Source organism: Protopterus annectens, chromosome 3.part1, assembly GCF_019279795.1.
Source record: "Protopterus annectens isolate FY-2018-M chromosome 3.part1, PAN1.0, whole genome shotgun sequence".
In the NCBI taxonomy this organism is placed as follows: domain Eukaryota; kingdom Metazoa; phylum Chordata; order Ceratodontiformes; family Protopteridae; genus Protopterus; species Protopterus annectens.
This window is the reverse complement of record NC_056732.1, coordinates 972,609,821-972,622,643: the sequence shown is the minus strand read 5'-3', so window position 1 is coordinate 972,622,643 and position 12,823 is coordinate 972,609,821.

Below are 12,823 nucleotides of genomic sequence, written 5' to 3'. Positions count from 1 at the left end.
ATGTCAGGAAAACTCTTAGGTTTGCACCATGGTATTCCTGCACTTACACTGTTGGGTGCTGGCTACCATTGAGGGGAAATCTGGGATTCAGTATCATTCCCCTCATTTGTATATGATTGCCTGCTAATGCATAGTTACATGTCCCACACTGAGCCTTCCTCCTTAGCAACCACTATTCACTGGATATGCTGACTTCTGCCTGCCATTGAGTATAATGGCAAAATAGTGATTTTGGATACAAACAGTTTTTTTTTTTTTTTTTATTATCAGCCTGATCCTATTTCCACACCACTGCCCTCTGATTAAACAGCCAAAATTGGCTGAAAAAAATAAAAGTTTTTTTGCAAACTGTTTTCCATGGCAATGGCCATATATCTGGTCATTGGCATGCTTTACACATACTATACACCCTTTATTTGGAGCTGTCATGGCTCTGTTTTGTAGTTTGCAGAAATGTACTCGGTTACTAACTGAGTACATTTCTGCACACTACACTAGTCCTGCACAGCTGACTGACAGCTTCCTGGATCACAAATTCACCTCATTTGCATGGATTTCACCTGCAAATGGGGCAATTTGCATACAGAAATTGTATACATGCAGGAATACTGCAAGAGCGCTCGTGCATGTCCTGGAGCTTATTTCTGGATCGCACAGCAGTCATATTGGCTCCAGCAGCTCCTGCACTATTTCTGCACCCTGTGCAGAGCTTGCTGAATCTGGGGGCATATCTGCAGTAGCTGCAAGTAAACCTTTGCAATTCATGCCACCCTCCATAACCCTCTACCATTTCTCACATTGCTATGCTAAATCAAGTTCAGAGGAAAACCACTTCTTCAGCTACTCCCCAACTTCTAAAATACAAAATTACATTCCATATTGCCTCAAAATAAGAAAAAAAATAAAAACCTTTGAAAAAATTCTGCCTCATCGTGAAAGAACTGGCCTTCACAACCACAGAAGAAACAACAAACTTTTAAAGTAAAATGAATGGTAAAATGGTGTAAAACATTAAAAAATTAAAATGCTGATATTTAAATAGAAAATAATACAGTCTAAAATTCTTACCATTTCTTCTTCCCAAACATGGACATCTGATACCTAAACCAAAGCAATATTTAAACACAGTAAAATGCTAACAATAATTTAACATTGTTCCATGTTAGAAAAGCATACTAACATTTACCACTCAGCAGCCACATTGTAAGAATGTCTCACAAAGTCCTTAGGTGGCCATATTCATTTCTGAAGTTGACCTATTACCTGGAAAATGCTCCCCAAGACAAGCTACCCAATCTTGTAAGCTCAAAACTTGCCATAGTCCCTTATACATACACAGCTCAAGGATCCAAACTTGGTTCCTATCCCTATAATGAAACATACTATCTAACATGGACTCACAGAGTTATACATTCAGAATATGTATAAAACTAGGACCCCACTTTAGGAAGGTTACCATGAGATGTATGTGAGGTGTTCATCCCACAGTAAACATATCCAATTCAAAAACAACCTTACCATGGTGTTACAACAAGAAGACGTGCCTCTGAAACCATGTTTAGTGCTAATGAGGCAGTCCAGGGGAGAGGCATATGCTAATTTACCATGTGGCCTCCCCTGGGACTGCATGCAATTAAGCATCTATGCAGTTGAGTGATTCAGGGAATCACTTGCTGCGTACAGTTGCAAGGCTGCTTCTGAATGCTCATGGTTATGAACACAGCCAAAAGACCATGTTCATCCATCCTGGTAGAGGTAAATGCTTAGGTGTCTAGTTGTCAGGTAAAGTTAGGGGGTATGTGAGTGTGTGCATATGAATGGTTGCATGTCTGAGTACATGAGTGACTGGGCATCTGCAATAAAGTAGTTAGTGAGATAATAGGTTGGTGCGTGTGTGTGTGTGTGTGTGTGTGTGTGTGTGTGTGTGTGTGTGTGTGTGTGTGTGTGTGTATGTGTGTTTGTGCGCATTTGCGGATTTAATGTGTGAATTTGTGTGTGGGGGGTGGGTGGGTGGTGGGTTAGGGTGGCTGTCATACATCCACACATCCCTAGACTAATGAACAAAGCCTGCAACTTTGGGTTGGGAGTACCTCTAGCTAGTAGGGATAATACAGATGTGGGATGGGGAGCACTAGAAACCAGAGATAATTTCTTGTAACATAACAGCACTAATGTGGTTTAGGGGAACACTAGACGTTGGGGATTCTCTATACACTATGTCTTAAAGGTTCTTAATGAAAAAATACAAAAACAAATTGGTGCAGAGAACCATTAGACACCAGGGTAGTACAAGTAGTGTGCCTTAAAAACACCAAAAGGGATTCTAACTCTGTACCCTCCCACTCAGGATATTAGGCCTCTGCAACACCATCATGCATAGGGGATACAATGTAAACAATTAAAAAGGCAACTTCAACATTAGCATGCTACAGTAAGGGTTTTTAACATATAATGAGAATCTCTGGCATTACTCAATGCATACAACAGTTTGTGACATATGAGAGAGTGGGACAGACAGTGTTAGGCATACCTCTCAACCTTGTAATACAAATAATCACAACAAAACCAGAATTAATGGTTTAATGGATTTTAAGTATTCCTCCTACAAACTTACAAACTCACAAACTCAGCAATATAACAACTTTTGCATTACCATGGATTTACTGATAGATATGAAGCATGAAACTGTAAGGTTTGGCATTAATAGGTTCATGGGTAAATACTAGGTTAGCTTCCCCTGTGGGCCATTTTAAGCCTTGCCAATTTCCCCTCAAAGGTGAGACTCAAACCCTGTACCTTGTATCAGTGAGGTAAATGCCTAAAACATTAACCTTAATCATTATGCAATCAGCTGTGATTTACATTGGCAAGAAAAAGGAAACATTGGGATGTTTTGACAACACAGGGGCAGTTATGGAGTATGTAGTGTGTGTATGCGCACGCACGTGTGTGTGTGTGTGTATGTGTGTGTGTGTGTGTGTGTGCGTGTGTGTGTGTGTGTGTGTGTGTGTGTGTGTGTGTGTGTGTGTGTGTGTGTGTGTGTGTGTGTGTGTCTGTGTCTGTGTGTGTTTCAATGTATGTATCATGTGTGAGAGAATAAATGAAGGGGGGGTGCTTGCTCTAATTTGATGTTAACTACTGCAGGAAAGTACTGATCTGTGATGATGAGTTCTTTCCTCATTGCAGCTGACTTGTCCCTGAATCACAAAGTATCCCATCAGAGAAATTGGCTTTTTTACAGCAGCCCTTAACCCAAGAGGTAAGGTTATTTCGAAATACCTGAAAATTTCAACAAATCTTACACAAGCCAAGGAAATAATTTAACTTTTGAATGTTACTAAAGTAGATATTGTATGGTTTCTGAAAATTTACCATCTAAGTATGAAGTGAGCTGCATAATTATTTATTTTATGTATTTTGTGTTATTAAGCTTAATAATGAATCTTCTGATGACAATGCCTTTATATACTAGACAATTTTGCCTCTAAGCGCTCTATAAATGATGCATGCAGCAGTTTAGAAAATAGTTTCTGGTATAGTTCCTCTGGGTATCCTCAAAATGTTTGATATCAGTTGATATAACGAAACAAACCTGGCTATTATATTCAAGTAATATTCTGTTTAGATTCCTGTATAATTCATCTATTACCAGAGGACTAGAACACTAAAAATATATATTAGATCATGCCTATTACCCTAAGTGATGATGTTACTATCTTAGCAATATTGTCACTGAATGTTTACTTATTAGCTAGCAATAATTACTTTATAGTACTTAGTAATAAAACAAATCAGTATACTAGATCTTTGTAGATATAATGATATAGAAGTAAGCCCAGTTTTGAAATCACCTATCGAAGGATAAATTATTTAAAATATACCAAATGAAGGTTTGACTGTAAGCTTTTTAAATCATTGTCAGTAAAATGGACAGCCAAGTTATGGAGCTCATTGTTTTAACCATGAAACACAGAGACAAAATAAGTAAGTAAACATCCCAAGTCAGCAAAAGCAATCAATAAATAAATAAATAAAACTGAAATATACCACAATAATAATAAAAATAAATCATTGATGTAAACTGCTCCCATACATTCTGACCGACTGGAAGTCCCCAACAGAAAAACAAAATCTATTAAAAATAAATAAACAAAAGCAGCACCCCACATCTGTTAAAATAACTAAAATTTCCCAGTAAATACGAAATATACCAAAAATCCTAAAAAAAAATTAAAACCACTCCAACCAATAAAAAGTGAGTCAAAAAATTTGCAGCCTCAAAATTTGTAACAACAACAAAAAAAAAACAGGGTTACTTTCATAAATTTATTGTGTTATAATGGTGGACATATAACTTGATGAATTAAAAAAAGTGGATGGTTGAAAGACTGCAGCAATTTCTAATCATACTACATAGCCTCAGGAAAGGTATATGCTCCTTTCTGCAAGATTGTGCAACCTCTGTGTTAATTTACCTAAAAATATTTAAAGTTTGTTGCTTAGGAATCCTCCCACATTGAGGAATAGAGGGGCTTGACCTCTACAAAAATGATGTTTTGTGATTTTTGTCTTGTTTCTTCCTTTGGGTTTTATTCTCATTTCATTTATGGATTTTATGTTGAGTAGGTGGTCATCAACAACTGATGGATTTATAATGCTGAGTTTAGGAAAAAAATCCAAAAAATGCTTATACATTTCTGAATATCTGTGTATCTCTGTGATATAAGATTGTATCAGAAAACTTTTCCATGGTACATAATAGCCCTATTTATTTAGAAAAAAGCATATATCACTGTAAGGTATGCACAAGTAAGAACAACAACATCTAAAACAAATTAAAATAGATTAAAATATTTGAAAACAGATAATGGAATATGAAAATATGAGGTGGTAGACATGCATAATGTCTGGCAATGAGGGTAGGAAGTTTTGCAACATGGCACCTGGGTTTGGTATATGTCATTTAACTGGTTCCTTGCTCCTGCAGCACCAGATGGTATACACACACACACACACACACACACACACACACACACACACACACGTGTGTGTGTGTGTGTGTGTGTATATATATATATATATATATATATATATATATATAAATATATATCTATATGTATATATATATATATATATATATATATATATAGATATATATATATATATATATATATAGATAGATAGCTTTTCCTCACCATACATTTCATATCTGTGTGTGTCTGTCTGGCTACCTTTCAGGGTGTGTGTGTGTGTGTGTGTGTGTGTGTGTATGTGTATTAGGAGAGAAGATATTTGTTGTTTTAATGAAAAGCCATTTAGCACCCATAGCCCAAAGTATTTGACTATATTCACCTCCAGAATTGCAGCAACAGTGGGTAAAGGGATCAGTACAGTTGTTTTAATGATTGCAAGATGCATGTATGAAGTTTACTTTGAGCAAAGAAGATTCTGGTAATGGTAAATGTGTGTAAGGAAATGAGTGAATTGGTGGTTTGGGTGTAGGTAAGTAGTGTGAAGGTAATTTATATGTGTGAGTATTTGTGGGTTATGGTTAGATTAAGGGCTAGGGAAGGGGATAGATTTAGTGGGTTGTGTGCATGCTTTTGTGTGTGACTGTATTGGACTGTTTGTTGAGTGTTTTCATGTTTGTGTTAGAGTAAAGGTTATGTATGGTGATAATTTTTCTGGTATGTGTATGTGATGGTGTATGTGCTGTGTGTGCGTCTGTGACTATCTTGTGTAGTGGTACTGTTAAGGAAGGGTTTTTTTTTGACTATGTAATGTGCAGGGTTGGGTTCATAGTTCATAGGAGTTCATAGGTGAATCCTAGATAAATGCCTTGAAGGGCCATTTTAAGCCTAGGCAATAAACTGAGGTCAGAATCAAATTATGTACCTTGTGTCTATGAGGCAAGCATCTTAACCATTATGCCAAACCCACCTTAAAAAATAGTATAAAGCTGAGATTCAAGCCCACACATATTCATGTGACATTGACATTGGCCTGTTGCTTAACCATTTGAGATAATGGGGGTTAGGGGCAGTAGTAGGGTTAAGATTACACACATATGTAATGTAGGATGGGAGCAAAGTCTTTTGTCCTGGGTCAGTAATTCCAAATAAAAATTCCCAGAGTAATTCTACATTTTATTTCTATACACTATATGTATAACAGTTGCTAATATCTATGCATTATATTTTGCTTTCACTTGACAGATTATGCCTGAAGTCAGAAAGTATATGAATTTCCTCACTGCCAACTTCTGCTCACACAAAACCGCACTAACATCTGACTTATAGTTGCAATGGATATGGCACGAATGCACAAGAAAGCTGTTCCTGTGATTTTTCTTGTTTAGACCTGCTGTCTCATCTGCTTATCACGACATTCAGCCAGGGTTTTCAGACAGACTTCTTGTTCTTGGGTATATGTTGAATTAAAGAATTACTGCATATACTGGTGCAATAGTGTTGTATCCACAGCTCCATAATGAGTTATGAATCATGGATAAAGCTTTAAAAATATCCTGAATGAAGACTCCTTATATCACGGCAGGGACACAACTTAAGCCTTTATTATTTTTATTCACAAAGTTCATATAATAATAGTCTTTTTTTCAGTATAATTATAGGAACTGTTCTGCTTTTAATATTCAGAATTATACTGATTTTAGCATTCATGGTTTCAGCACAATAGCAGGACAATGGTAGCTTTTTTAGTGTAATACAGGGCACCACAAGTTAGAAGATAGCAAAATGTTGGTTTTCAAACCTTCTTGCCATTTCAGCAGTAATGAACTCCTATCAAGGGAAGCCTAATTTTCAACATTTATTTCTCATGTAATTTTATCAGTGACCAAAAGGTGGCAAGAAAGCATTGGTTTGAGCTGACTTGCTATGTTCTTTTCCTCACAGGACTCAGGAAGAAGTCAGAGTGGTCTTGGCCCACCTGAGTTAGCCTAATGCTGCTGCAATAAAAATACTTCTTATTTATGTATTTATTTTTGTAATTTATTGTAGTAAGTGTTTACTTCTTTGACTTAGAATAGTGTATTTGGAATCACAGGGAAAATTAATGGCATATGTCATTTGCTGTCACCATGTAAAGCATATTTCTTGTACTTTGGGCAGGATCAGTGTATACAAAACATTTATGAGAATGTTGACAAAGTAGATTCTGGGTTTGCTTGCTACCTCCTTTTTGTGGTTCCCCGGTGAAAGCAGGTCATCTTATATCTACGTAGCCACGTCACGTGTTTATCTGCTTATACCAGTATAGGAACTGCCTACTGCAGCAACACCAGAGAATAACAGGTAGGACATAGAACACAGGGGTGGAAGCCTGGAAGGAATAATTTGTTTTCTGTTTGTATAATGTATTATGCTAGTGGGGTCATCGTTCTGTAAGCAGTTATAATGTGCTTACGTTTTATGCTTTAACTTTACTGTATTTTATTTTCTGTGTTTTGTTGAACTGCAAATAATGCTGGATCTATCTAGCTCCCTAAGCTTTTTGAAGAGTAACTCACCAAAAATGACTTCACCTATGGGTTTTGTGATCACAGATTTCATAGAACCATGTACTGAAGTTCTTCCTGTAGTACTTTATTAATTTAAACTCAGAGGTCATACATCATTAGGGTGGCTACGGTGGTGCAGCGGTTAGCGTTGCCGCCTCACAGCAAGAGGTTCTCCGGTTTGATTCTCAGCTGGGGTGCCTTCTGTGCAGAGTGCGCATGTCCTCCCTGTGGTCGCGTGGGTTTTCTCCTGGTGCTCCATTGTCTTCCCAAAGACATGCAGTAGGTGGACTGGACACTCTAAATTGGCCCTAGGTGTGAGTGTGTGCATGTGTGTGCCTTCTGTGGAAGGTTGAGCGCTGGGCTGGCAACTCGACACTGTAAAACTCCACTGCCAATCATAAGCGGACAGATAATCTGCTGTGGCGACCCCTAACCAGAAAAAAGCTGAAAGAAGAAGAAGGTCATACATCATTACAGAGATTAAGTTTCTACATTTTCTCCAATGTTCTGCAGCCCTGGTATTAAAGTAAATAAGTTGTTGGTGCTGGGGGGCATCCACCGTAGTAGGAGGGACTTGGAAATGGGCAAAAATGTTTTCAATTTTTATTTTTGTTGTTTTCAGTTATTCTGTTTTCAGAATTATTTTTATCAGTTGCATTTAGGTGTGTTGTATTTTAATAATTTAAGACTAAATCCTATAGGGTTCTTGTGGTCAGCATCCACCTGGTCATCAAATAATATTTAAGTACTATACAACACCATCACTAACATTGTTGTGTCTGTCTATCCAAATGCAGTCCACTTAACTTAAATTACAGTAAGACAGTGATTAAAATGCAAAGCATGGATTTCAGACCCTTAATTTTCCCATGCTATATTTCTTGTGTATTTTAGCCATCTGTGGAAAGAGACCAATGCACTAGGTAAAGTTATTTAATAAATTAAAAACAAACTGAGAATACTCCCAAACTCAATTATATCGATTGGTTAGAGAATAGAACCATCATTTTAACTCTTTTGATACTGGTACATTGGCTTGCACTGTATTGTTTGCATCCCCACTTCTGTTGCTATGTTATTCTATCTTATTGTGCCGGAAACCCTATACATATCTGCCTTTGCTAAAAAAGCTTGAAATATTGCAGTTGGCACTGAGTGTAGATTCATGTTATCTATGCAGATAGACTGACTTTTCTTGGTGAACTCAAATGATTTTTCTGAGTGCATATGCAATAATACGCTTGCAGCTGTAGAGTTTACTCATAAAGCATCCCTGACAGGGCTCCTGATTGCTTATATATTATAAATAAGTTGAACAAATCTGCCAGCCGTTTGTGCAAACAACATACATGCCACTCATGACACGTTTGCAATATTCCATCCTTGTTTGTACACTATCTTGGCACTCTCATATTGCCATGTTTAAATACATCTATTACTGCCAATATGTATCTACTGCACCCTTTCTATTAGGTGGCACTTACCTGTGAGAAATATGCCTGTTGGCATACCATCTTAGGAATCAGTGAGAGGAGTGAGTGAGTCAGCAGTTTATGCCATGCGGGATCTGTGTACTTCTGATGGTGAATTGATGGGTAGACAAGTAAACTGATGGATGAGGCTTACATGCATATTCCATGTGCACCATCATTAGCCAATCTACCAGCATCCTGAAGTAGCTGTCATTCACCACCAGGGTCATGTTTGAGACAAGCTCTGAATACTCCATTGTACCTCTTACAAGGTAGGAGACTTGGTGTGGCATGACTGTGTCCTGCAGGCACATAAAGTACCAAGCACTTGCTATACAAGATAAGTGAGATGATGCAAATTGCACTTTATTATGTTGGTAACAGCTTGCCTCAGAAATTATGGTCCTGTGATACCATTTTGTGTATGGAGAAATGCAAGATACAAACAGTAAGCAAACAATTTGTGATAGTTTGGCCAGTACAGTGCATATAAGTCACCTTCACTGCATAAATCGCTTAAGAAGTTGTACTATGTCTTTTCTTATTTTCAGACACAGAAAACATTTTGCACTTTATATGAAGTGAAACAACACAATCTCTTCCATATTATTCATCTTTCTTATGCATAACCACTTATATCTGCACCTATGTAGTTGTCATAATGAGAACTAGATGTGCTAGTTTGAATAAGAGATAATTTTCCTGCATAGTGTGCTCAGAAATGTCAAACAGAGATTTTCCTGTACCATGCAAAGTTCATGTCATGCTTTAATGGTGTCTCTCATAGATCTTTAATAATTTCAGGCAGAAAATATTCAGAGTGCATCATTCTTACTGCTGGTACAAAATGTGCACCAGAAAACTTCACCCTCCGTGTGCATCTCTGTAAACTACACACTGAGCTCTAACACAGGAATTCTCGTGTCAAATGCAAATAATTGCAAAGATGACTGACTGCAATGTGAAGCCTGCTGAGGTACACAAAATTCTCATGAATCAACACATTGGGAGTGCTGTCATTTTACTGTAAGTTCAAATAATGTCTTAATATTAGTAGGCTGCTGACGCCTAAGGAACTTTTGACCTTGCACATTGCCTTCAGTAAACAAGTTGCCCCCTGCCTTATGTGCAAGTTCATTAATAATGATCCAACTAATGTATAAAAAAACAGTTAAATTCTTTTCATTTAATATCAGTAACCTAAACATTCGACATGGTTTCGCGGGAATGCTTGAAGGCTTAAACCCTAATTTGATTTCATGGATATATTTCTGAATTCTCTAGACTAGGAGGCTCCCAGGAACTGAGAATTTAAGTATGCAATGAAACCTGATACACAGTAAAAATTGTACCTTTTGTTTCTCAATTCATCTTCTTGTGTCCCTCGTATACAAAACTCAGCCATGTAATATGCTGTACTCTCTACTGGTACAATGTGTCAACAGATTCTATAGCCCTTTTTGACAACATGAAGGTTTCATTTTGAGCATGAAATATAAATTTCATGGAATCAACAAGGATTTAGCAAAGCAGTAGTTTATAGCCACCTTGAAAAAAGTTGCTTTCCTATATTTCTTTAAAAAGTTGCAGTTGCAAATTATAAATACATGCGAGCTTCTAGTACATTAAAAGTTCCTAACATAGTAGGGATGTCGAATATAATTTATTCTTAACTTTCAATGTTCTTTCATTCTGTGTAGAAATAAATAAATTCTTTCATTTATCTCTTTATTTTGTAGCATTACTTGAAAAATGCTTAGTTCTGTGTCATTTTATTGGAGCATTATGACATGTACATTTCAGAAACTATGTGCCCTACTCTTTGTTACCTTAGCATCTTCTTTGCTGGGGTGGTCTTTTTTTATTCTCACTATAGCTTAATTTGTTGTGGTCTTGTAGATGTGTTCAGTTCTTGCTTTGCTCTGGTTAAATTCCTAACTTTTAATGTGATCTAACTGCACTGTCTAGTACTTTGGGCTGTGCTTTTTTGAATTTGTTTATTCCTTATCAGGTAATCCTCCCTGCTGGTTATAATATAATTTAACACTGTCACATATATCCTCACTTGGTTCCCTTTCATCTGATAAGCACATCTTTCTTCAGATGCCCCTTCTGTAAACATTTATCTCCTTCTGCAATCTCATAAGCCAACCCATTCATTACCAACTTTTCAAGCTTTTATGTAGCCAATAAATTTCAGAATTAAAAAAAATTCTCAGCACTTTTGGTGTTAAACCTTGAGCTGACTGGCTTTTAACCACTAAGAATAATATATAAAAATTCAAATTATTGGAAAACTGGACATTGTTTCTTAACCAGTCATACAAAGTAAGCTTACTCTATTTTGCCTAGATTGTAAACGTTTTTTCATACATTTCTTCATTCAGCAGTCAGTATTTGCCAATGGTGTAACACTGGCTAGTGTTGCATTAACTGAGAATCTACACAAACATAAATTTTTAAAGCTGTGGTTTGAATGCTGACTGTTGGATGTGTTATGACTGCACTTGCTTCCAAACAGTCTTATACCATCCATTCTATTATAATTTCAAGGTGTTATGTTAAGGCATTTAGAAATGTAACAAATACACAGCATGTATGATAACAAAGTGAAAAACACAGATAAACCGAAGCAACAAACTGCAGCAAAAATAAATAAATAAATAATGATTACATCCAACATGTAGAGGGAAAACGTCAGTATAAACAAGAACGACAAAGGAGCAAAATGTATCAATTCATCTCATTTTGTTAAACTCAGGGTGAGTTACTATAGATCCCAAAAGCTTTCTTCAAAAGGTCTGCCTATAAAGACAGCATTCTTCATATGTTTAACAACAACAAAACAACAACAACAATACTAATAATGTAATGTATGTTGAGGACAAGCCATAGGTATATTTTTCAATCCTTCTGCAAAGAAACACAAGAATTGTGATGTGTATAATTAGCAACAAAGTAGCTTTAGGTGTTATATTAATGATTTACAAGAAGAGCAATTATTTAAGCAAAACCCACTGAAAAACAAAATCACTGAAACACTGAACGCAATCTTTCCTGTGCTAGAGTTGCCAGAGGCTGTGTTTCTGCTCTCTTACACACTCCATTTAATATATTTTAATTTGGAGATTGCACAACCATGGAGAAAAATGAATGGTTGTTTTCAAACATAAACAAATGTATTTCTGTATCTTTGAAGTAGTACAACATCAGAACTGCAATATAGGAAGAGATGGGTCTGGCCTCATGTCTGAGAGTCTGAGGCTTTAAGCATGGACCTTCGTACCATTTAAGAAAAACAGAATGTGCAGGAAGTGCATTTAATACCTGGATATTTTTCCTCTCTTTTTAGATGTCAGGTTAAGTGGAAGGCAAGAAGAAACCAGTTGGCATAACGGTTAAAGTCTTTGCCTCCCATGCAGAAGGTACAAGATTTGATCCTGACATCCAGTCAATGTCTGTTTGGAATTTGCATATTCTCTTTGTATCTCTGTGGGGTTCCTCCCACCTTGAAAAATATGCTGAGGGTTTCCATCTCAAAATTACCAATAAATGGAGCTGTGGGCAGTAGCACAGACTTTACATGGTGCCTTATTGGGGGAAGAGCTGTACAAACCAACCACTTTGGACATTTACTGTGATGCGTAATATCTTCAAGATAGGAGAACACAGATCACAGACTGCATGCAGTGGCAGGGTTTGCCACTGGATGGTGTAAATATATGTCTGTAAGTGATTTGATCATGTTGACTAATGCCTCCAAATGGGCACGGGTAGTTACTGGTGATAAGTGGGTTGAGGACCCGGCCTACTCCGACCTACATCAGGAATC